Raw genomic sequence first — 24,020 nt, forward strand, 5'->3', positions numbered from 1 at the left:
TGCGCAAAAGGCAGGAACGATCTTTTCTTTGTAGAGAAATTACTTTCCCTGGCTGTGTAGCTATCAGATAACCACTGGATATGTAATCTTGAATTGAAGTAAATACAATTTCAATTTTTTTGCCTCACTGTCTTATTAAGGTTTTTCAATTGTCTTGTGCAGTTTTATTTTTTTGTGATAGTGGAAGGTTGGTCACAGAAGCATCTATGGCGTGAGCCACTAGTAAATTGGAAATGACCTTGCGATGGAAGGATACGTTCTTGCTTTCGCATACCATTTTTTAAAATTTTTTGGTACTTACAAATTTTAAAAGTTTTTAAAAATTTTATAACAAGGTTGCCCATATATAAACGATACTTTACTCATTTACATCAATTGACAATTATCGTTCTCTCCTAACACTTGCTCTCAATTTCGCACACCTTTCTGTATCGCACACTCTCTATTTCCTCCAATCACTCATAGCATGGCACCTCTACTTGATGCACTTATTGCACAGCTAGGAAAGCTTGAGTTACTTCATAGGGTTGATGAGATCGTCCCTATGTTTGAGGGGGCAATTGATGTACGTGCAACAATGCATCTACACGCGGATGCTTTTACAGATGTCATTCAGTATATGGATGAACACGTCAGCACGTACTCCATCATGTTTGAGGGTGATGAGGGCTTATGGGTTCCAGTTGACCTCATCAGGTACATATTCAGGGAAGAGAAGAATTTTAGATTTCGCCTATCCAGGTTTTTAAAATCCCTCACAGAAAAGGACTACAGAAATGAGGAGGAAGACTTACTCCTGGAACTACAGATGGGCAACATCGGCACTTCTTTCCTAAGCTGGGACATGGTTTTGGTCCTTCTGTTACAAGAGGGTGTGGCGAAAGAAAGTGGCAAGGAAAAAGAAAAGGGCAAAGTAAAGCTAATGGAGCAGGTCCAAGAGGCCCATGCTGAGGAAGAGAATGTTACAGAACAATGGGAGGCCTCAATGGCATTGGTGGCTCTACAAGATAATGTCCCCGAGGAGGTTCCGGACCTAGTTCTAGAGGGCGATGAAGTACTCGAGGAGGTCCCAGACCTTGTTATCATCAATCTGCATCCAATCATTATTGATGGGAAAGAGTTTTTGTTTTTGGATGACATTGCCAAGACACTCGGGTTACGTGAGGATGAGGCACTTTCTATTATTGCCGTGAATGCTGGGGGTCAAGACAAAGGAAAAGTAAAAATTTCTTTTGAAGATGACAACCTCACAAAAGCGCTTGCATATGATATTGGTAGCAGTACCTTGGAAGTTGTAGTGGCCAAAGCGCTCGTCGAAATAAAGAATGAAGTACAATTCTATGAGAGCGTAGCTGCCTTTGAACCACACATGCCCTTGGTTGCTGGCGATGCTCAAGACCAAGGAAGCATAAACCTGACGAATGAGCAACTAGTTGCAAGTGACGAGGCAACTGAGGTATGTCCTTACTTCTTAGTTGTAAAGCAAATTATTTTTTGTATCATTTCACGCTTCCTAACTTCTATATTGACATGTTGACAGACTGCTTTTGAAGTGGACAAGTTTGCTATGCGCGTAGGAGGAACGCGGCCAAAGTCAGAGGGTCGAGATGCATCCCTTTGGCACTACATACCTGCCCTGAGGGCCGACATAGTGCGGGTTTTTCATTTAGAATATGCAGAGATCGCCTATGCCGAGCTCCTAAAATGTAAAGCACTTAGTGCTGTCTTGTCAGAGAACCCCCTAGCCTCGAACATAAATAAATGTATTTTGGTAGCTAGGGAAGCTGCCTTGTATTGCTTCACGGGCAACCATCCCGGCTCAGTTCTAGGCCATTGTGCCCTTTCTCAGGCTCAAGGAATCAATGAGCCGAGTGATGTATTCCAAAGCTTAGGCCAGAAACTAGCCTCTAGAACTCTCTCTCCTGAGCTCTTCCAAGAGCTTATTAAAAAGATGTAATGCAAACTTCTCTTCCAAGTTTAATAAAATTTTTTTGTTGTGCATTGTAAGTTGTGATTTTTCCTGGCGTACTTGTGATATACCATTTCAAGCCTCGCAATTTTAAGATTTTGTTCATGTGTTCATAGGAAAAATTGTTTAGGACTTTTTTAAATTGTGATCGTGATTAAAAAAAGTAATCGAGATTGGGTTAGAGCGGTATGAAAAAATATTGTATTTATAGATGTAAACACACTCACATATATGTATATGTGTGTGTATATATGTGTGTGTGTATATGTGTGTGTATATATGTGTGTGTGTATATGTGTGTGTGTATAAGATTTTAAGGCTATTATCAGATATATATACATATATATAATATTTTATATAAATATATAAGATTTTAGGGCTGTTAGGGCACCTAAAGTGTCTTATGAGCCTCACCAGACCGTTTGATATCAAAAAAAAATAAAAAAAATACCATGTGCGCTACGGCGCGTAAATCGGCATTTTGACCTGGTCAAAGTGCCGATTAACGCGCCGTAGCGCACATGGTAATTTTTTTTTATTTTTTTTATTTTTTTGACCCTGAGGCTCAAAAGGCACTCTATAAGGGTCTCTAGGTGCATTTATAATGGTCACTAGACCATATATATCAAAAAAAATAAAAAAAATGCAATGTGCGCTACGGCGCGTAAATCTCCATTTTGACCTGGTCAAACTAGAGATCAACGCGCCGTAGCGCACATGGCATTTTTTTTTATTTTTTTTTGTTTTTTTTGCCTTGAGGCTCATAAGTTTCTCTAGTTGACTTTATAGGATCTATATTTTTTGTATATATAAATATTCATATATATGTGTTTGTGTGTGTACATATATATATATATATATATATGTGCATATGTATATATATTTGTATATGTATATATATGTGTGTATATATGTTTGTGTGTGTATATATATATATTTGTGTGTGTGTGTGTGTTTGTGTGTGTTTTGTCCTGTGTGTATAGTGCTTTTATAATTTTTAAATGAAATGTTCATTGGCACTGAGCATACAAAAAAAATGGACTCAACAAAGAATGTAACAAAACTCAGAAAGTTTTCATTAATGTGTGAAAAAGCTACAAAGGAATCTGGGAACATTACAAAATTTTGTAGGGAGAATTACAAAATGGGTTAGCCTATTGAGGTAGAAGGCTACGCTCTAAACGTAGACGCAGGGCTAGGGACATATCTACAGGCTTCAAAGTAACTCTCTTGGCATGTACCATTGCCAGCACTGAGTCTTCAAAAACAGAAACTACAATATCTTCAGCAGCTTCTTGAAGAGCTTCAAGAGCTGTGCTCTGTATGCGGTCAACCCTGTCAGAATATTTTTCCATTGTTTCTCTCACCAGTCGAGAGAATGGTGCCTTGGGGATGAGAAGATCTGTGCTTTTCTGATATTTCCTAATCTCTCGTAGCGCGACTGTCCCTGGCCTCCATTTTCTCTTCTTCTTTGGAACTGGTGGAGGCGGTGGTGGTCTTTGATTCTCCCACGGTGGTCGTTCAGACCTGAACTTCTTCTTCTTTTGTGCACGCTCTTCCTCTTCTTGTTGGTCCCGAAACTTGCCCTCCATTCTTTTACCACACTTCTTGACTGGCCGCCTGGATGTTGTGGCTGCCTGTGGCTGTGCTTGGCTTGCCCTCCTTGCGTCCTCTTTGGGCTGCTGTCTCTTTTGCATTTCTGTCTCCCAAGCTGCCCTCACAAGAGCAAACTCTTTGTCAATGGTATCTTTCGTGATGCCGTAGGACAAGAGCTCGACCTCCCTGTTCTGTAAGATAACCTCTAGCTGTTCTAGGGTGTCGGCCTCAATAACAATCTCCGGTGGCTGCCCTTGACCTTCCTCGGCTTCTTTTCGACGCCGTTCTTCTTCTGCTTCTCTACTAGGCCCTGCTTCTTCAGCTTCCTTCCTGCGTTGTGCCTCTTCAGCCTCCTTCCTGCGCTCTTCTTCTCTCATCTCCTTTGCCTCTTGCTCTGTTACGATGGGTAGACTTGTCCTTTTTGCTGTAGCAGGTAGTGGGCCGAGTTGATCGAAAAACCGCAAGTCTTGCTCCTGTTCTTCTGGCATGGCCTAGGTATTTACGAGTGCAAGAGATAGTGGGAGGGCAAGAGAGAGGAGAGCACAAAGAAGAAATTGAAATGTGGTTTCTATAAATGAAAAATGACTTAAATATGTCTATAAATTTAAAACTTTTAGAAAATTTAAAACTTTTTTAAAACTTTTAGAAAATTTAAAAACACAAAAAGATTATAATCAGAGAGTTTAAGCCCATGAGGAACCACACCGACGCTTGCTTGCTACCCACTGCCGTAGTCTCTCCCTAGCATTTGATCTGTTGTATCCTTCAGTTCTTCTTGCATTAACAGTTTTCATTATTTGACGCCTAAGAGACAAATTACCGCGACTTTTCTGCCTTTTTTTACCAACCAGAACGCGATAGAACCAGTTGAACATTTCATGGAGTGCATTACTCTTGACTTTGCCACCACCATGGCGAGTGCCCTTAAAATACACGGCCTTTGCTTGGTAATGTGATTTCTCCATGCCTTGATTGCTCCAAAGTGCTAAAGAGCCATATCTATCGAGAAAGTATGGCCCATGTGCATACAATATATGCTGCATAGAAAATTACAAAAAGTCAACAAACAGTATGAAGAACATACTACAAGGACACAATAAATACAACATTACCATGTAGTGAGTAATGTGTGTTTCTCCCCAGGCCTCGACCATTTCTTCTGTGAATCTACAAGTGGCTTGTTTAAGTGCCTCAATACCATGGTCATCCAGGTGAGGTCGCTCTAGAAGATCGACCATTTTATTACACACCTCCCATACATGTGCACGTTTTAGGCCAAGCCTGGCATCATTTCCTCGATATGTTGTGACATCACATATCTTCTTCCAAATTTCAAAGTCAGTGTGGCTATGAGAACCCAAGTGGTTTGATAGCAAGTGTCTTGCCTTTGATCCACCCATGCAAATTTTATTAGGGTTGTCTTGTGTAGGGTTTGATTTTCTGTCCTTTGTCAAGACCACTGCTCCAGCATGTAATCCCATAGAGGAAAGTACACTCTCTAGTGCACGTATTGACTCTTCTCGTCGATCTTCGGGCTCCATGTTCCAGACATAGTTTATGTGGAGCATCAAAAGCTTATCCAAAATCCTCAGTCTTGCATGTAATGTGCACACATGCACCTGACATAGTGGAATTTCCAAGATTGGGTTCCAAGCATTGTCCTCCTGGTCACGACTAGGTGGCTTGCTCTGGTCACAACTTAATATGCCATTATGCCATACCTTTGATCCTTTCCTCTGTTCAGCATCAAAAACGATTGCTTTTTTTGCACCCACCTGTTTTTGACTTTTGCCTTTGCTAGGTTGTTTCCCTTTTACTCTTGAGTCTACTGCTGTCTTGGAATGACAACAGTAAACACATGAGAATATAGTATTCGCACCTGTTTTACAACCCAACATACACTTTAAGGTTTTTAGATCGCCACCCAAGTGCCATTCAATGTTAAAGCAGCCTATTCCGGGAACATCAAGCTTCTGACCATTGACCTGACAAGAGACGACATGTTGAATGCCAGACCGTTCAAAATACCACCTCAAGGTATCATGGTTCTCTTTTGGGAGGACCCATGCTGCTTGCCACCAGATGTTCTTCTCTGATTGAATGCCGTAGTAGTCTTGCTTATGCCCTTGACCCCTATTGTTGCTGTCTTCAGTTGCATCCAACTCTTGGGTCTCTAAAGGCCTTCCTCTAAGTGCTCGGCTCATCAAGGTTAAACTAACACGCTCCAGTCTTTGACCTTTAACCACTTGACATTCATCCAGCTTCAAGACAAACACGGCATTTCCACCTGTCTCTTCAAGTGTGAGGCCATAGTACTGAATCATTGCTTTTTGTAGCACTTCCATGTCGATGTAGACATTGTTATATGCATTGTATTGAAAGGGTTTGATTGTTGGCATTGGCATAATATCCTCCACCCACTTGTACCCACCCTCGAACATGGATGCAATATCACCATTAGCACACTTCTTTGCCATCTGTAAGCTATAAAGTGTTGGAAGCAAGGATTGCGTAACTCCCTTTGCTCGCAACCCTAAAGTGATTGACCTGTACATTGCTCTGTAACCTTTCTGGCTAATACCTGCTGAGTCACATATATCAAGCATCTCTTTGGGGGTGACAATTTCTTTGATTTCCTTCAAGAAATGTTGACGAAGGGTCTCCCGCAGCTTATCATTACCAGAACCTGTTATCATTTCCATAATATCCTTCTCCTGAAGGACATGCTGAAGAAGGGAGGCATTAACATTGTCCTCAGCGTTGTTACATCCTAGTATAGCTGTTGCACAAGCCCTACAATCACAATGGTCAACCATGAGAGATGCTTTATTCATTAATTGCTTCTCAAAGCTGCTATAATTCCTACAAAAATTTTTACCTGGTTGTTTGTTTACGCCTCTTGCATGCGCCTGCTGTCTTTGAAAGCAACCCAACAGCTTTACGTTTTCTTTGCCTTGCGTGATATCCCATGGGAAGATGAGTGAAATGGTGAACACGACGCCGAAGATTACGAGTGGAGTGTTGAAGACGAACATAATTATCGGTAAATTGATTTATTGTGCGCACACGATCCGCTAGATTATTCTTCTGCACCTCCAGCTCCTCTGAGAGCTCTTTATTCCTCTGCATCAAACCATTGATCTGCTTAGTCGATGCCGCTTGAAGCTGGTCGAAGACAAATTGTGTTTGCCTCTTTTCAGCTGCCTCATCTAGCCACAGCATGTGTAATCTCCTACAATAGCCAAGAAGCCCATTGAAACCATCACCAACAAACATAAGAAAACTTGTAATGCTTCTGAATGGTGGAGGGGCACCAGATATTGGATCTGGTGGATAAAGATTTCCATCAATCCAAAGATCAATGGCCTTTGCTCCTTGCATTCGAAGCTGATCGTATGAAATATTGGGTGCAACATGCCTACTGCGTAGGGTTGCGTATTCTGTCTCCAAATCAACCTGAAGGCGGATCTTAGAAGGCTTATTGGTGATGTCTTGTAGTGCCATCTACAAGAAAGTAGGCTTGTAAGCTTGGGTTGAATAGGAGTGGAAGGAGCAGGATATGGTATCAAAAAATAATGGGAAGAATGGAGATGAGGGTTGCTTCTCTAGAGCTGCATTGTGGATAGAGAAAAAAGCCAGAAAGGGAGCCAAAGAAACATAGAGAGGGTTGGCAATGGTGAGACGAAAATGCAAAGGAGATAATGCATCATGGGAAGCTTCTTTAGTGCAAGCTATGGCTGCTAAGCAATATAGAGAGAGAATACTTCATGAAAAGGTTCTTCTGTGCTACAACTGTGGGTTTGGAGGGAGAACAAAGTATTGTAGAAAGAATGCTCCTGGTAAGCTTCTTCCTTGCAAGCCATGGCTACTACTGTGGGTTTGGAGAGAGAAGGCTCATTTAGGAGTACAGACCTGCTAGCTATGGAGAGAGGACCAAGTTCTGTAGAGAGAATGCTCATGGTAAGCTTCTTCCCTGCAAGCCATGGCTACTACTGTGGGTTTGGAGAGAGAAGGCTCATTTAGGAGTACAGATCTGTTAGCTATGGCTTTTGGAGTAGAGAAAGACGCTTTTTTCCATGGAGAAGGAGTGCAGGGCGTGTTAGAGAGAAGATTTAGAGAGAGAAAGAGATCTGGTGTACACACAAAAAAGGGGGGAAGAAAGTGACGAATTTTTGGAATGTTTGGAGTTCGAAAAGGTTGCTGCAGGCTATGATTACTGACTGACAGCCCATTACAAAGCTTTAAAGTCACCTAGGTGGCTAGATCTAGGAATATCTCCTTTTTTTTATTTATTTTTGTTTTTGTGAAAAATCAAAAATATGCTTTTAGGACTAGGCTTCTAGGCTTGGTCAAAGATGGATTAGCATTTTAAGCATTTCACTAAACGTCCAAATTAAAGGGCCCAAGAAGACTCCATTGAGTTCCTAATGCTTGGATCCTCTTCCTTGCAGTAGTATAGTATTGTCTACTTTTTGTCATTGACCACCATGATGACTTTATCACTAGCAAAGCATAGTGGTGCTTGGGCAGCAATAGTCCATTTATGCCTCAAGATCAAATCTACTCCCAACACATACTCAAACCACAAAAAAACTTGCAAGTAAGGGGGTAAGTTTCAATACACATTGTATGCTCAAAGTACCCCAAACATGGCATGTTTAAGTCTTGTGTAAAGAGAATTCTTTCCGGATGTGCCATGAGTGTTGGTTGCCCTAACAAATCCCCTAGCTTGAGGGTCATGAGATTGTGTTCTCGTGTGTTGGGTAAAGTTGTGCTTTTTGTTGTGATTTTATTTGAAATTTCCAATCCAACCAGAATCATCCTAGAGATCTTTTCAGTAAGATATGTTGGAAGTTCCAGCTCCTCCAAGGTCTCTTCCTCCCCATGAAAACAATTGTACATTGCCTGCATGAGTGTTCAAGGTGACTGTGTGCATGGATTCATCTATTGAATACAACGATTCACCTATCCAAGTTCCACCAAGGACGACATCATACTCAAGGGAATCTAGGGTAACATGGAATGTAAATTCCATATCTCCACCGATAGTTTAAGTAGTGTAGCTAAAGTAACTTGGAACTTCAATGTTTTGTCCATTGGCTCCTTTTGCAAGACTATTGCTCGTAGGGATGAGTTTAGGTTGTCCCATTGACACCCAAGTATCTATTGTCATGACTAGTTGGGAACCCGTGCTTCCCACGTCTTTTGAGGCTTCCAAAATCAAATTCTACCCAAACCTCCTCCTCTTTCTTCCCGAACCTCCAAATTCTTGCCAGGTGGTAGCTTTGTGAAACTCTTCCTTAAGATAATATAGAGATGTTATGACTAGCTCGAGGGTTAATCAATATGCATTTGTTGCTTAGCATCATTGCGTGTAGGGAAATCCAACCATACCATGATAGAATCTTCCAAAAGAACCATGGAAGTTTTAGTTTTTGTTTTAGCTTCAGATCATATTTTTGTTTCATATTCCCATTCACTTTCATCCTCTGTTTGGCTCTCAGCTTTTTCAAGAGTACCCAATGTGTACACTGGCACACTTGGCCCTATGACAATTCTTAATGAGGTCTGTTTGGAAACTTGTGAATCCTCACAGTCCTCTTCTATGGAGTTCTTTATGTCTTGGTATAACTCAGGTTGATACCTGATGTACTAGAACTTGTTTCATTTCCTGAGACTATCTTTGGATTGTCAGTTTTTCATTATGTTTGCCCATGCAACGAGATCGAATTTTCTTTTGGGTTTTTGTATCCTCTGTCGCACATCCTCTATCGCACATAGGGTTTTGTGGTTTGTGTGGTGGTCTTTGAGGTGGATGCTTCTACATCATGTATAGCTTTTGGCTCTTTTGGTTTTATGTTCCCTTTTGGTTCTATGTCCTCCACATGCTCCTTTTCCCTGTCTTTTAATTCACCTTTGGTTTCAATAGTTTGTTGTCCCTTGTCTTTCTTGGGTTTAGAAGGTTTTGTTTTCTCTTTTGGGTTCTGTTTTAAAGCATGTTCTTCTACCCATGTTGAGGTATTGTCTTTTGCGTTCTTTTTTATTATTCCTCATACCTTTGCTTGTAAACGTGTAAGCACATTCAAGGGTACCGTGAACAATTGCCCTGTTTTTGACACTTAAGATGTTAAGAGTTGTATTTTGTGAGGCAAGTTGCATTGAAGCAACTCTTCTTAGGCAATCTTGGAACATGTGATCAATGCCACATCGTTCACACATGGGTCGCAAAGTGTCAATGACTAGGGGCATGGAAGTATTCCAAACTGTGTAGTCTGCCACCTTGTGAGATCCATGATAATAGAAACACTAGAGTGTTCGATTAACTGTTTCCTAAGCAATTTCTACCCTTTGGACTGTTTCTATTTGTTGCACGGGAGATGGAGGTTTTGAGTCAATTGTGGATGAAGTGGGACACTTCTTAGTATCATGGTCAAAGGTTTTATAATATATGTAGTATGGAAGAACATGTGCCTTGTATGCACAATGAGGATTGGGATGGTCGTAGAGTGATTGCACTCAACACAAGGCATTTCTCTCCTCACTTGTAGAGGCATTAAGCATGTCTGGTTTTGAAGGATCTCATCCTCTCTTAGAGATGTTGGCTGGAAGGTTTTAAGCAAGGCTGCATAGAATTCGGGGAATGTCAATTTCAAGATCGATCTTTCTTTTGCCATTGCTTCACGTGGTTTAGATAAGGAACACCTCGTAGCATGATCATCTTCCAGCATGTCATCTAAACATATTGCTTCTTTACAACATTGATCGAATGTTTCCAGATTGGATACAATGATCAGGTTGTGTAAGCTATTATTCCTCAAGCCCATCAAGAAACATCTCTTTCAATTGAATATCATTTAATTTTTCCCATGACTCACAACGTGAGTCCAAGAGTTTTATCTGAAGGATAAAATCTCTAATGGATTCATTTGGTTGACACTCAATTGAATTAAGTTCTATTGCTGCACTCCACCAATCACCTTATCTGGAAAAGCCATGTAGGTTCAATGCATGTACCTTGGTGGGAGAGTTGGGATTTCCAAAGGCTTTACATCTCCATTCCAAACATTTGAATGAATTGAACAGGGTCTATTGTTCCATCGTATTTGCCCATGATTTTGAAAATTTGTACAGCCGTATTTATGTATGAGTCATTGAGGTCGTATATGTGAGTTCTAGGAAGGAGAGACTCACTGAGTTCTTGGTGTACTCTCCTTCCTAGACTCGTCAGTATGTCCATGGTGTGGGCATCCAGGAAAGGGTTGGTACTTATAGGATTTGTGGGAATGTTAGGTAAGGGACCAAAGCCTGGTGGAATCGACGTGACAGGGGGTGTAAAACTCGATGACATGCTTGTTATAGGCATGGCCAATGGTATTGGGAGGTGCATTTGCGGCATAGATCTCAAAATGGCTCAAAGATGTCAACCACCATTGGGTTCAGTCTTTGTGTGATTCCTAGCAATCCCTCTATCGTGGCCATATCGGAGTGCCTAAATGCTCCTTAATGAGTAAACACATTTTTTTTAACTTTTTATATTCTCTCACAGCCCGTATAGCCTCAAGAGGCCTGGCGATCTCTTTGTTAGGTTAAACGGGTGTCCATTTGCCCTAATTAGCTTAGGCGCTATACGCACGCGAATGACCTCTTAGAAGTATTTTTTTGGAAAAATCATGTGCTAGAATTCTCCTAGATGGAAGAGGAGGTCCTAAAACCTATTTTCCATCATTGTCTCAAGACTAAATTTTTTAAATAAAAATTTTCCCTGTTTCGCAGCACTTTTTGAGGGTGTTTCGTTGTTGTTTTCGCACTATTTTTTGTAATTTTTCATGGTTTTTGGGTTGTTTTTTGCCTTGATTTTTGGCTCGAATTTTGAGGCTGCTAGTCATAGGCTAAAATGGTCGATTTTGACTTCAGATGGCCAAGTTAAACGTCGAAGAGCTCGATGTCAGCTTTTCGATGAGCCTTAGAGCGCCTTCATCTCTCGGATATACGGTTTAGGAGATACGGGCCTCCAAACGATCACTTTATGCAAAGAAGAAAGCACCTGGTATTGTGGTGATTGTCATCTATGTAGATGACTTGATTGACAAGTGATTCAAGAAAGGATATTGTTGACGTGAAAACTTTATTGTGGTATATTTGACATGAAAGACTTGGGAGAATTGAGATACTTTCTTGGCATTGAAGTGGTGAAAACAAATAAAGGAACTGGGTTAGTTCAAAGGAAGTAAGCATTGAATATGCTAGTAAAGTATAGCATGACAGGTTGTAAGCCAATGAGCACACCATTGAAGAAAAATGTGAAGCTAAGGGCTGATTGTTATTGAAGAGATCGAGGATGTGACAATGTATAGAAAGATGGGGTAGTTTGATATATATGACTATCACTAGATCAAATTTATGCTATGTAGTTGGGCTTGTGAGTTCGTTTTTGAAAAGACAAGGAAAACACATTTGGATGTGACAATGTATAGAAAGAGGGTTGGTAGTTTGATATACATGACTATCACTAGATTAAATTTATGGTATGCAGTTGGGCTTGTGAGTCTATTTATGCAAAGCCAAGGAAACCACATTTGGATGTGGTGAGAATAATCTTGAGATAAGTGAAAGCTACAACACATTATGGACTCATTTTATGACTATGGCAAAGCTATGGATGTTCATGGATATATAGACACAGATTGGGCATGTAGTTCTTTGACAGAATATCTGCTAGTGGCTATGCTTTCACATTGGGAAGTGCAGTGGGTTGGAGTAGTAAAAAGCAACCCATAGGTTCTTTATCTAGCACAGAGGTAGAGTATAGAGGAGAAACTATGGTTGCATGTGAAGTGGTACGCCTGAAAACGCTACTCGAAGATTTGGGACAGCAATGTGATAGAAAAGTTGTCATACATTGTGATAACATGAGCAGTATATAGTTGGCAAGCAATCTAGTCTATCATGCGAGGACCAAACACATAGAGGTCTACTATCATTTCATTAGGGAGGAGAAAGTGTTGGATAGACAAATAGAGTTGGCATATGTGAAGACTGAAGAGCAGATATAGGTATCTTTGCCAAACCACTTGGTAAAGAGAAGTTTGAGTACTTCAGAGATAGGCTTAGAGCACATGAGATGGATATAGTGAGCTTGAGAGGATGCAAGCTCATTGGGATCTGGTGAATAATGGTATCATCATGTGGATAACACTAGTCTAGCAGTGTGTATGTGGACAATAATGACTGCGTCTAGCTAGCCAAGTGTGTGGATATTAGCTTTAGGTTATTTCAAAGTAAACTTATCATTAGAAAAATGTGCTATGTTTTGTGAAGTGCAATGAAGGAAAGCTATGGAGCTTCTCTACCTTGTGTGTGTGTTGATGAAATGAGAGTAACTATGGTTTAGGTGTGTCTCACTACTAGTCCATGGGCTCGTAGCGACGACAGAAGCGACGCAAAGCGTCGCTTACGTGACGTGTCGAGCCGTTGCTACAGGCGTCGCTATTGTACGTCGCTTAAGCGACTATAGTAGCGATGCATTTACGTCGCATAAGCGACGAAATTTTTAAAAAGTTATTTAACGTCGCTTAAGTGAGGATTAATCGCTTAAGCGATGACTGACGATTACGTCGCTTAAGCGATGACGCGCAACGAAAAAAAACAGACAGATACAGAATTTATATACCGGTTGATTCATTTACATTAAACATAATGTTGTCTATATTTTTCTCATGATCTACCTACTGTTGCTCTCTTTGTCGCTTGCTATCTTGCAATTGTGATTGCACTCCGTGCTGTCGTTGTTTTTACGGAGATTGGTCAGACACCGGTGCATAAAGGAACATGAATTCTGGTAAACAACGCTATCTAGCTCTCTTTTATTGTTAATTTTTGAAATTAAAACACTCTAACTTTAACTATTTTCAAGCCTTACTTTATCTTTATAATACATATACATATACATATACATACACATATACAATGTGCATGCACATACATAGTACATACACACATAGTAGTACATACATATGTTTAATGTTATGCATACATAATGCAAGCATGCATGCATTATATATGTATGTATGTAAGACATTATGTATATATGTATGTATATCACATGTATATATGTATCTACATTATATGAATCCATGCATGTGTGTATGTATATACATGCATCTATGTATGTATGTACATTGTATGTATGTATGCATGCATGCATGTATGTATGTATGTAAGCATTCCTGACGAACGGGAGCGGGGAAGGGGATAGGGCCATCCCGGGGATGGGACAAAGATCGACAGTTCAAAAAACTTTATTTAACTTCAACTATTTTCAAGCTTTACTTTATCTATATAATACATGTACATAAACATAAACATATATAATACATATACATATACATATACATATACATATACATATACATATACATATACATAATATACATATACATACACATATACAATGTGCATGTACATACATAGTACATACGTATGTCCTGCATACATAATGCATGCATGCATGCATGCATTATATATGTATATATATATGCACGGATGTATGTCATATGTAGTACATATGTCATATTATATATATATCTATATAATACATATACATATACATATAAATATACATATACATACACATATACAATGTGCATGTACATACATAGTACATACACACATAGTAGTACATACATATATACATGCATACATGCATTGTATATGTATACATAATGTATGTACATACATATAGTACATACACACATAGTAGTACATACATATGTTTACATACATATGTTATGCATACATAATGCATGCATGCATGCATTGTATATGTATACATATATGTATGTATGTAAGACATTATGTATGTATGTATCTCATCCAGCATCTGCTCTCATCCGGTATCCCGTACTCTCTTATTTCCATACAGAATCTGACTGGTTTTTTGTACGGCTTGCGGAAGGTTTCTGTCCCGCATTCTTCCGTACTGTATGCGGAAGGTTCCCGTCCCGCACTCTTCCGGATCTCCTCTGTACCCGTCTCTCTGCCTTCCGGAACTCCATTCCGGTCTGCATTCCGGTTCATATAGATATTCCGGCTCCTTCCGGATCCGCATTCCGGACCGTATTTTCCTTCAAAATGAAGACTAGAAGCAAACGGTGGTGTACTTCTATTACGCCCTAGACATGTTAGTAATTGACTCAAAATATATTATTTTACTAAGAGGCAAAATATACACAACCAAAAATTAAGTCTTTATGCCAAAATTTTGTATATACATGTCTATATCAAAAAGGGTCCTTACAGTATGTATGTCATATGTATGTATGTACATACATGCATGTATGTATGCATGCATGTATGTATGCATGCATGTATGTATGTATATATGTATGTATGTATGTATGTATGTATGTATGTAAGCAATCCCGGCGAACGGAAACGGGGATGGACAAAAAACGGCAATTAAAAAACTTTTTTAATAATAACTATTTTCAAGCTACTTGGTACATGGTACTTGGTGCACTGTACTTGGTACATGGTAATTGGTACATGGTACTTTGTACTACATGGTACTTGGTACATGATAATTGGTACATGGTCCATATAGTAATTGGTACATGATAATTGGTACATGGTCCATATAGTAATTGGTACATGGTAATTGGTACATGGTCCATATAGTAATTGGTACATGGTACATGATAATTGGTACATGGTCCATAGTAATTGGTACATGGTACATGATAATTGGTACATAGTCCATAGTAATTGGTACATGGTACTTGATAATTGGTACATGGTCCATAGTAATTGGTACATGGTACTTGATACTTGGTACATGGTACTTGGTACTAGATTTGGTGCTTGGTACTTGATTTAGTATCAGGCTCCATAATGAAACTTCGAACTCACAATTAGACTTGGTACTTAAGTTGGGTATCATGTTGAAACCTCGTACTTGCAAATGGTTACATGGTACAGGTACGTGTGGTACATAAATTGGTACTTTGAAATCACGTGCTTTGAAACTTCATGGTTTGGATCAATCCTCTCATATACAAAACAGATCACTAAGTATCACTATGTGAGCCATCACTACATGAGTCGCTACTATCAGACTCGGAATCATCATCAACATCAGCACTGCCACCACCCGTGCCCCCAACCACAACACCACCATCACCACCGCCACCACCCGTGTCACCGCCGCCACCACCCGTGTCCCCACCCGGGATCACGCCGCCGCCGCCGCCCGCCTCAGACTCTCGTCGTTGCCCCTCGGCCTCCTGTCGAGCCACCTCTGTCATGTCCTCCTCGCCATGTTGCTCCTACATTACTTAGTGAAATCAAATAAGAATATATTACAGTTAATATGAAAATAAACCACAAAAAAAATCAGTGATACCCACAAGTGGATCAGGCGTGTCCGAAAGTGTTGCCTGCAAAGTGCGGTACCCGTAGTATGTAGTGTACTCCATCTCCTGTGCCGTAGGTGCACGACCATAGTCTTTGGTCTGCATCAAGACAGAACCAAAGACTTATTGATTTCTTCATTCAATAATAGTATCTTTGAAAGTTAAAATTAGAATGATTTATAGTCACAAATTAAAATTAGAATGATTTATAGTCACAAATGTGGCCACAAATCCATCTCGACCCATCCGGCCTAGTCTAGATGTGTGACCAACTTGCAGTCTCTTTCGTGCTACCGTCTATGTAAATTTCATTAAACAAAATGACATAGATTAGAGAATACTTAGAATCAATCTATCAAAGTTCAAATTAATTCTAATATACATCATCAAAGGCACGCACCTTCTGCTGAGGAAAAGTGATTCATAGGCGTCTCTCCTTGCGGAAGTATTGCCATGTCTCCATGCACATATCAGCCCTCCTCTTGTTTGTCTCCACCATACAGTAGCGTCTGTTTATTTTTCATATTGCATACCATAGAACTTGTTAGATTTCAATGTTTTCTTTCATGCATTGCTTTTTTCTTCTCGATCATTTGATTAATGATTCGTGTTTTTATGGTACTTGAAAACCAGATTCGAACCAATCAGAGGGTACACCACCACCTCCTACTCGTGGTGATTGGGGTGCACAGAGTTCCAATACTGCACATGAACTCGTTTATGATGATTTCTACTACGACGAGTCTATTATATGTTGGTGCGCTCGTTGTCGTGGCACAGATCGGAGGCCACGACGGGAGTGCTTTTCACATGAGATGACTCATGGTACTTTTGAGCGAGCACCGCCACCTGAGGAGCGACATCGACCTATGGTATGTGACTGTTCTCCCTTAGTTTTATTATTGGTTATTTTATAAATCAAAGGCTCATATATAATGTAACCATATCATATATGTAGGTATATTCACTTGATGAGACGAGGATGACTTCACTATCAGTGGTGCACATGTCCCTCGCACACGGCACGGACAGGTCACTTGTCAGCTGCAGCTCGAGGTTTCTCGACATCCTCTACCTCCTGCTTTGGAGGCCGAGATGGGTGGAGATCATCCGTTGCCTACCCGTTTGCCGTATGATTGCAGACGATACGGAGGATGGCAGAGAGGATCACTTCCTTTAGATGGAGTGGTTTTCAGCTTCTGGGGCAGTCGCTACATGATTGCTCCATCTATCATTAGTGGAGCAGGACGAGGCCTCTTTATTGCACAGGATTTACATGTGCCCCCTCGTTCAGAGGTCACCCTTATGTCTTGGACCTATATATAGATGGGGTCCATGGCATCAGCTTACTCGCTACATTCAGAGCATGAGTACTTATGGATTATGTCTCAATGCAGCCTCTCTTTCTGATAGAGGGATCACACATGCAGAAGGACAAAGACTCTATGTTGATGGAAGACCTTACTCTCAAGGAAACATAGCAGGTTTAATCAATAGTAGTCGAGGGATGAGTTCAAGAACCAATTGCACGTTTGTGGAGTGTGAGAATAGTCATGAACCAGAACATATGAGCAGGGATGTAGAAAGATACATAGTTGTCAATGCTATTAGATCATTACGTGCTGGTGATGAATTGCTAGTCAATTATGGATGGCGTAGACCTCCACGAGCATCCTTACTAGATGAGGATTGAGAGCTTCATTGTATACATTTCCTAATGTTATTGGACCTCTTGTACCCTAATTCTATAGTTTAATTTGCACCACGTTCTCTACTGTCTCTATTTTAATTTGATAATCATTTTTTATTGTCTGTAACTGTTTTGTATCTATCTTTTCTTTTATATAGAGGCATGCTATTGATATTGCCTTCAAATATGTAGATTCCGGATTGTGACATCGACAATATCACAAATCAACGTTCACATGACGCATCTCACATGTCAATAGAGTGGATGAGGATCCTACGCAGGAGTGATCCTAATGCATATGCAAGACTAAAAAAACAATATTCTCAGGACTTCAATAATGTGCGGGACCATATCTTTGATGACGACGATGGCATGTCTGATTTTATTGAGGATTGGTATCAAAATAATAGTGCGAGCGATATTCCTAATAACAACGAGAAGTATCTTCGAGAAGAAGCTCTAAAGCGTATCTACGCAGGAAGCCAACTGACACGACTCAGTGCAAGCTTACTTATTCTGAATCTTCAAAACCGTTTTGGATGGAGTAATATATCCATTTCAGCACTTTTGAAGTATGTAACAATCTAACATTTTTTTTAATCTAAATATTTTAGGAGTAATCACAATATGTTTTGTTCTTATTGATCATATTTTTAATGGACTTTGCAGGCTACTCTCTCTCAGAAGTTCTTGCCCCGACAAGCAATTCCCTTCCTACATCACATGAGGAGGTGAAGAAGATGATAAGTAGTCTTGGACTTGACTATTCTTCTATACATGCATGTCCCAACGATTGTATTTTATATAGAGGTCAATTCGAGGACGGTGTGACATGTCCAAAATGTCAAACTCCTCGTTATAAAGAGGAGAAAGGTAAGGTCCCTTGAAAGGTATTGAGACATTTTCCCCTGGCTCTACGTATAAAACATATGTTCCAAAGTCCCGAATTAGCTAAGCTTATGACATGGGGAGCGGAGCACAAGAGCAAAGATGGAGTAATGCGAATTCCATCAGATTGTCCTGCGTTTGAGCATATTGATCTGCGATGGCCAGATTTTGCAAAAGAACCACGCCATTTAAAGATGGGTGTAGCATTGGATGGCATGAATCCATTTTCAATGAGATCAAGTAAATGGTCTACATGGCCACTGGTAGTTATTAACTATAATCTACCCCCGTATCTCAGCATTAAGAAAGAGCATTTAATGCTCTCACTCTTAATTCTGGGAAAATGACAAGTTAAAGATCTGAATGTTTATTTGGCCCCTCTCATCGTCGATGATCTTCAAGATTTGTGTGGAGAGGGATTGATGTCATGGATATGTCCAGAAGCATCGGTCAAAGACAATTCATTGTTCGTGGAATTTTAGCATGGACTATCCACGACTTTCCAGGATATGGTTTTTGCTCAGGTAAATGGTTTAAATATATATATTCTTTCATAAGTTTGTACGATGTTCATTACGCTAATCATCTTTGTTATGTTTTCCATGCAGCGATATGTACCAAGGGTTATAAAGCTTGTCCAATTTGTGGTGATTGGTTGAGATCGACTTATAGCAAAAACCTCAACAAAAATATATATCTTCGACATAGACGATTTTTATCTGAGGATAATTATCTACGAGACAGAAGGCAAGCCATACATTTTAATGGAAAGGTAGAAGAAGGGAGATGTCCAATACCAATGACACCAAAGGATTGGTATCTAAAGTGGACTGTTGGACCCGCTATCAATCCAGAGTCGGAGATCATAAGCGGCGATGATGATGACGCTGTAAAGCAGCGAGTGAGAGGAAAACGTACTGTAGCTCAAAGTCCTTCGATATGGTATACTTTGGAATATTGGAAGGATTTGAGGATATGTCATCTTCTTGATCCCATGCACATATTCAAGAACGTTGGTCAAACCTTATGGCAACACCTCGTTGGCTTGAAAGACACAGCGGCTGCAAGAAACGACTTAAAGGATCAAAACTCAAAGCCTAATCTATGGCCACTTTATGATGGAACTCGACGTGAGACAACCTACGAGCCTGCCCCATGGGTGCTCAAGATAGAAGAGCTGGAGACTATCAACAGGAAGATTCAGTTGATTCGTACGCCTACAGGATATGGAGCATCTTGTCGAAACATGTTCACTCTAGATGACAAGAGCTTGTCTGGTTTAAAAACACACGATTGGCACAATTTTGTGAAGGTAAATCTATTAAGATCTTTGAAAGTATTTATTTTCTTGTATGTTTGTTGATCGGATTAATCATGTATGTAGCATGTTCTACCCCTTGTTATTGATGGATGTATTACAAGAGGAGTCCGAGATGCGATATATCGCCTTGGATCGCTTGCAAGGTATTTATCGCTCATTAATTTTTAGTATAAAATTTTATTTCATATCTTCTTTATTCAATAACATCTCTAATATCTTCTTTCTTTTACTGATAGATGGATTACATCTAAAGAGATTGCCAAAGGGTCAATTCCACAAAAGAAGCGTGAATGTATAGAGCTTCTTTGTTTAATGGAAAAGGAATTTCCAACCTCCTTTTTTGATATCCAGGTTCATCTTCTAATCCATCTAGTAGATGAGATAGAGCTCGCTGGTATTGTCAGCACTTGATGGATGTTTTGGGTCGAGAGGTTTATGGGAGTATTGAAAGGTTATGTACGTCAAAAAGCAAGACCAGAGGGTTCTATGGCGGAGGGATGGATGCTTGAAGAATGCATGTATTACGTTTGTGAATACCTTGAGAAAATCGATTCTGAAGCTCCACGCGTATGGACAAATGAGTCGTCTTCTACCATGTATGACGAGGTATTGTCTGGTAAGGGAGTCCCTTTTCGACTTAAGATCCAAGATAAATTGGATATTTCTACTTTCATTGTCTATAATAGCGAATGCATGCAACAATTCGTTGATGAGTATGAGGAGGAACTTGCAAGCAAACCAGTTGGTAGACGTAAAAAGAGGAGATCCAGACGTCAAACCAATGTAAATAACGATGGGGACGTACCTACTTTCATGGATTGGTTATACACCCGTATGCAACGTGCGGTTAGTGATCATGAGCCAATCTCTACGGAACAAAGAGAGTTTATGATCGGGTGTGAAAAATAGGTAACTTGTTTGGTTTTGAAAACTCTGAACTAAACAAATGAATCTCAAATTTTTTTAATAATTTATGTTTTGGTGTAGGCTCAAATGTATACCAACATGTGGGCTTATGGACAACATCTTCGGATAAAATCTATTGACGACTTACGTCTAACTCAGGATTCTTGCGTTGTTGCCTCTTTTAAGCAATTATCACGTGCAAGTTCAAGAGACACAAATCTTATCGACAGTGAACTTGGTTACGTGGGAACCATAGTCGGCATTTATGAAGTATCATATCGTATCTTCAAGCAGGTAAATGAGATCTCTCTTCATGCAACAATAACATGTAGATTTCTTAAAGCTAAACATAATTTTTAAGTTTTGATTCGTGTATTTTGACAGGTGGTTTTGAAGGTGGATTGGTTCCATGCCGGGTATAAAGGAAATAATGCCACAATGAAAAGAGAACCGTCCAAATTTTGGTCCGTCGACTCCTCGAAGTTATTGCGTGCAACAAAAGAGCCTTACATTCTGCCAACTCATGTTGAACAAGCATTCTTTTACAAGAATACAGATGCTCATCCATGGTGGCAAGTTGTGCATGTCCAACCTAGAGGTCGACACTTGTTTGATGGCGTTGACTCTGCTCTGAGACAACGGATCAGGATGATTTGATTACATCCTCGAATCTAGACACATCGACCTCAGAGAGGTGTAGAATTCTTCTATCCGTCGATCATGATGACATTGTAGGTGATGAGAATGACAACGATCCAGACTTTGACACTACAGACACCGAAGAGGAGGAAACAATGGATGTCGAGCCTACAGAGGAAATGAACGTGAACAAAAATTTAACGATCGAGGAGTTCGAAGAAGTCAACAAGGATAATGAAGATGAAATTTTATTGACGGTTTATCTTAGAGATGATGATGAGGACCAGTAGTCTTATGTATCAACTCACGGATCAACCTATGTTCGGTAAGATTTAATCTCAAAATCATTCATTGTGAAGTCTTGTTTTTTTTTTTATAAACTTACTAACAAGGGTGGGTGGTGGGGAGTCTCGTGGTGATAGCCTCATATGGCTAGTGTCGGGGTTCGATTCCCCTCAGACTTGGTTTTCTTACTCTAGTTGTGTACAGGCTTCTATCTCGCGTTTCAACCCCAGTATCAGCATCTCAACCTTCAGTACCTGCAATCAAGCAAGGTTCCCTGGATCGACTTGGCCTAGCAGTAGACCATCGAAGCCAGCAGTCTTCTAGCATTTCATGGCAGTAGTTCCAGCAGCACCCTCAGTGACTACCCGCAGTACCCTTAATCGCAACACACCCCATGCTGCCCATTGGTATCAGAGCTCTCTGGTAGTAACTTTTTGGTCTCATAGGTCATCTTGGCCTTTTGAAGACGTAAATATAGCATTTCATTTTGTTTCATTTCTCTCTCTCTACTTACCGTGCATTGTCGCGTCGATGACTCAGGAGTTTACACATTTGTTTCAGCAACCACTTTCAACTCCATCCTGCCCCAAACTCCGTCTCCAGTGTGTTGATGACATATTTCTTATCATCCTCGAGTTGATCGTTGCATTGCAAAATAAAGTCAGTTAGTAATTCAAATAAAAAACTATAATTCATATTCTTTATGTTAAATAATACTTACTGCCATGGTATATGAACTCGCTGTAGATATGACATGCAAAGATCTCTCATCCGTCGTCTGAAGGCGATGCCGGCTCTGACCTAAAGGATACCCCCATCAGGTGTGATGTTGCATGTGACACCCAAAGTCTTCTGATGCCTACGCGCAATACAAACATACGATATATTGAGATGTAAGTTAGTAAAAAATACTTGATATTTAATCCGTAATCACCCATAAAAGATATACCTGCGGGAGGAACGGCCACTACCCTGTGTGAATCAGGTGTCACCTGAGTACTAGGAGGTATATCAGGAGTAAGCCACTGACTCTCATGATGTGATGTAACTGGGATAGGAGTCTTAAGCAAACAAAGACATCAAAAGGATATATATATTAAGAATTCTATATGTAAAAAATGGATGACATTACTATTTTATCAATCAAGAAGCTTACCGATGCGCAGTAGTATGTGCATGCCAAGACATCTCCACTCCTGCATGTGGCTGGGAGGATGTACCCTCTCCAGGTCGTACGGGCATACTGAATCTCCCAAGAATCTCAATCGCGCCGTCTAAACCCGCATCATCCATCTCCACATAATCTGTCATGCCCTCTTATAGTGTATCTCCAGAAACTCCAGTGCCTCGTAGCAAAGACTTGATGATCGCCAACTTCACTTTACGGCCGTGGTCACTCATCGTATCTATATATTTAAAACAACTATATGTCAGACTAGAGATACATTGTTAAATACCTGGACTTTATGACACACACACACAAACAGAATCCTCGCTCCCTCGCTCAACACCAGATTGGCCCTGAAGTCCGGCGCCCCTTGCGGTATTTATTTCTTCATTAAGAGATTGAAAATAGAAAGCGGGAGTGCAATTGGGCACTCCATTTGAGTCCCAAACAGTGAATTTCAGCTTGCTGTATTTTCTGTACAGACCTGTTTTCAGCTCTGTGTACAACCACCACACTGTCCTGGCAGACCCTAGCAAGGTCCCTCTGCAATCTGGCATCAACTGGGCCTTGGAACAGCCCCTGAACAGTCCAAAAACAGCACTGATTTAGTGCTGAATTGGACACCTGCGTGGTGAGGTAACTACCCTCACCTGTTCCTGCTTTGGAGCAACAGTTAGCTGCTTCTGTTCCTGTCAAAGGAGGCTCTTGCCTCAGCCAAAAAGCATATTCCCCACACAGCTGTACATAATTCATGAGAGTAGCCCGCTAGAGGGGCATTACCATAGCTGAATATAGGTTAAGAGAGGCTGTGGGGAGCAAGCTCAACCCTCAATGCATAGAGAACAGGGAAGGGGAAGCTCCAATAGCTCTGAACCTGCAACAATCCACCTGAAAAACCACAAAAATAAGCCCAGGGGGAAGATAATCGAGCGCCCATGGAAAACAACTGCAGCAAAGTACACCACCTGGTGACAGCTGGAGGACTCAGTAGCTGTCCGACTGCTCAGACATCAGTCGTGGAGTGTCTCACTGCTGACCGACTGGATGTATGCAGTCGTGGGCCTCATGTGCTGCTGGCCGACTGTTGCTACAGTCGTGGAGGGCCTTTTCAGCAGGCCGACTGCCCATCTGGGGGCATATAAATAGGC

The 24,020-nt window shown here is 40.5% G+C and overlaps 1 pseudogene; it reads right to left on the reverse strand.

Moving 5' to 3' along the window:
* Positions 1-15,630: 15,630 nt before the first annotated feature.
* On the reverse strand, positions 15,631-23,105 carry LOC147642506 (uncharacterized; annotated as a pseudogene).
* Between the last annotated feature and the right edge of the window lie 915 nt (positions 23,106-24,020).

The sequence above is a fragment of the Cibotium barometz genome, chromosome 1 (assembly GCF_041138505.1).
Source record: "Cibotium barometz isolate CiBa-2024 chromosome 1, ASM4113850v1, whole genome shotgun sequence".
In the NCBI taxonomy this organism is placed as follows: Eukaryota; Viridiplantae; Streptophyta; class Polypodiopsida; order Cyatheales; family Cibotiaceae; genus Cibotium; species Cibotium barometz.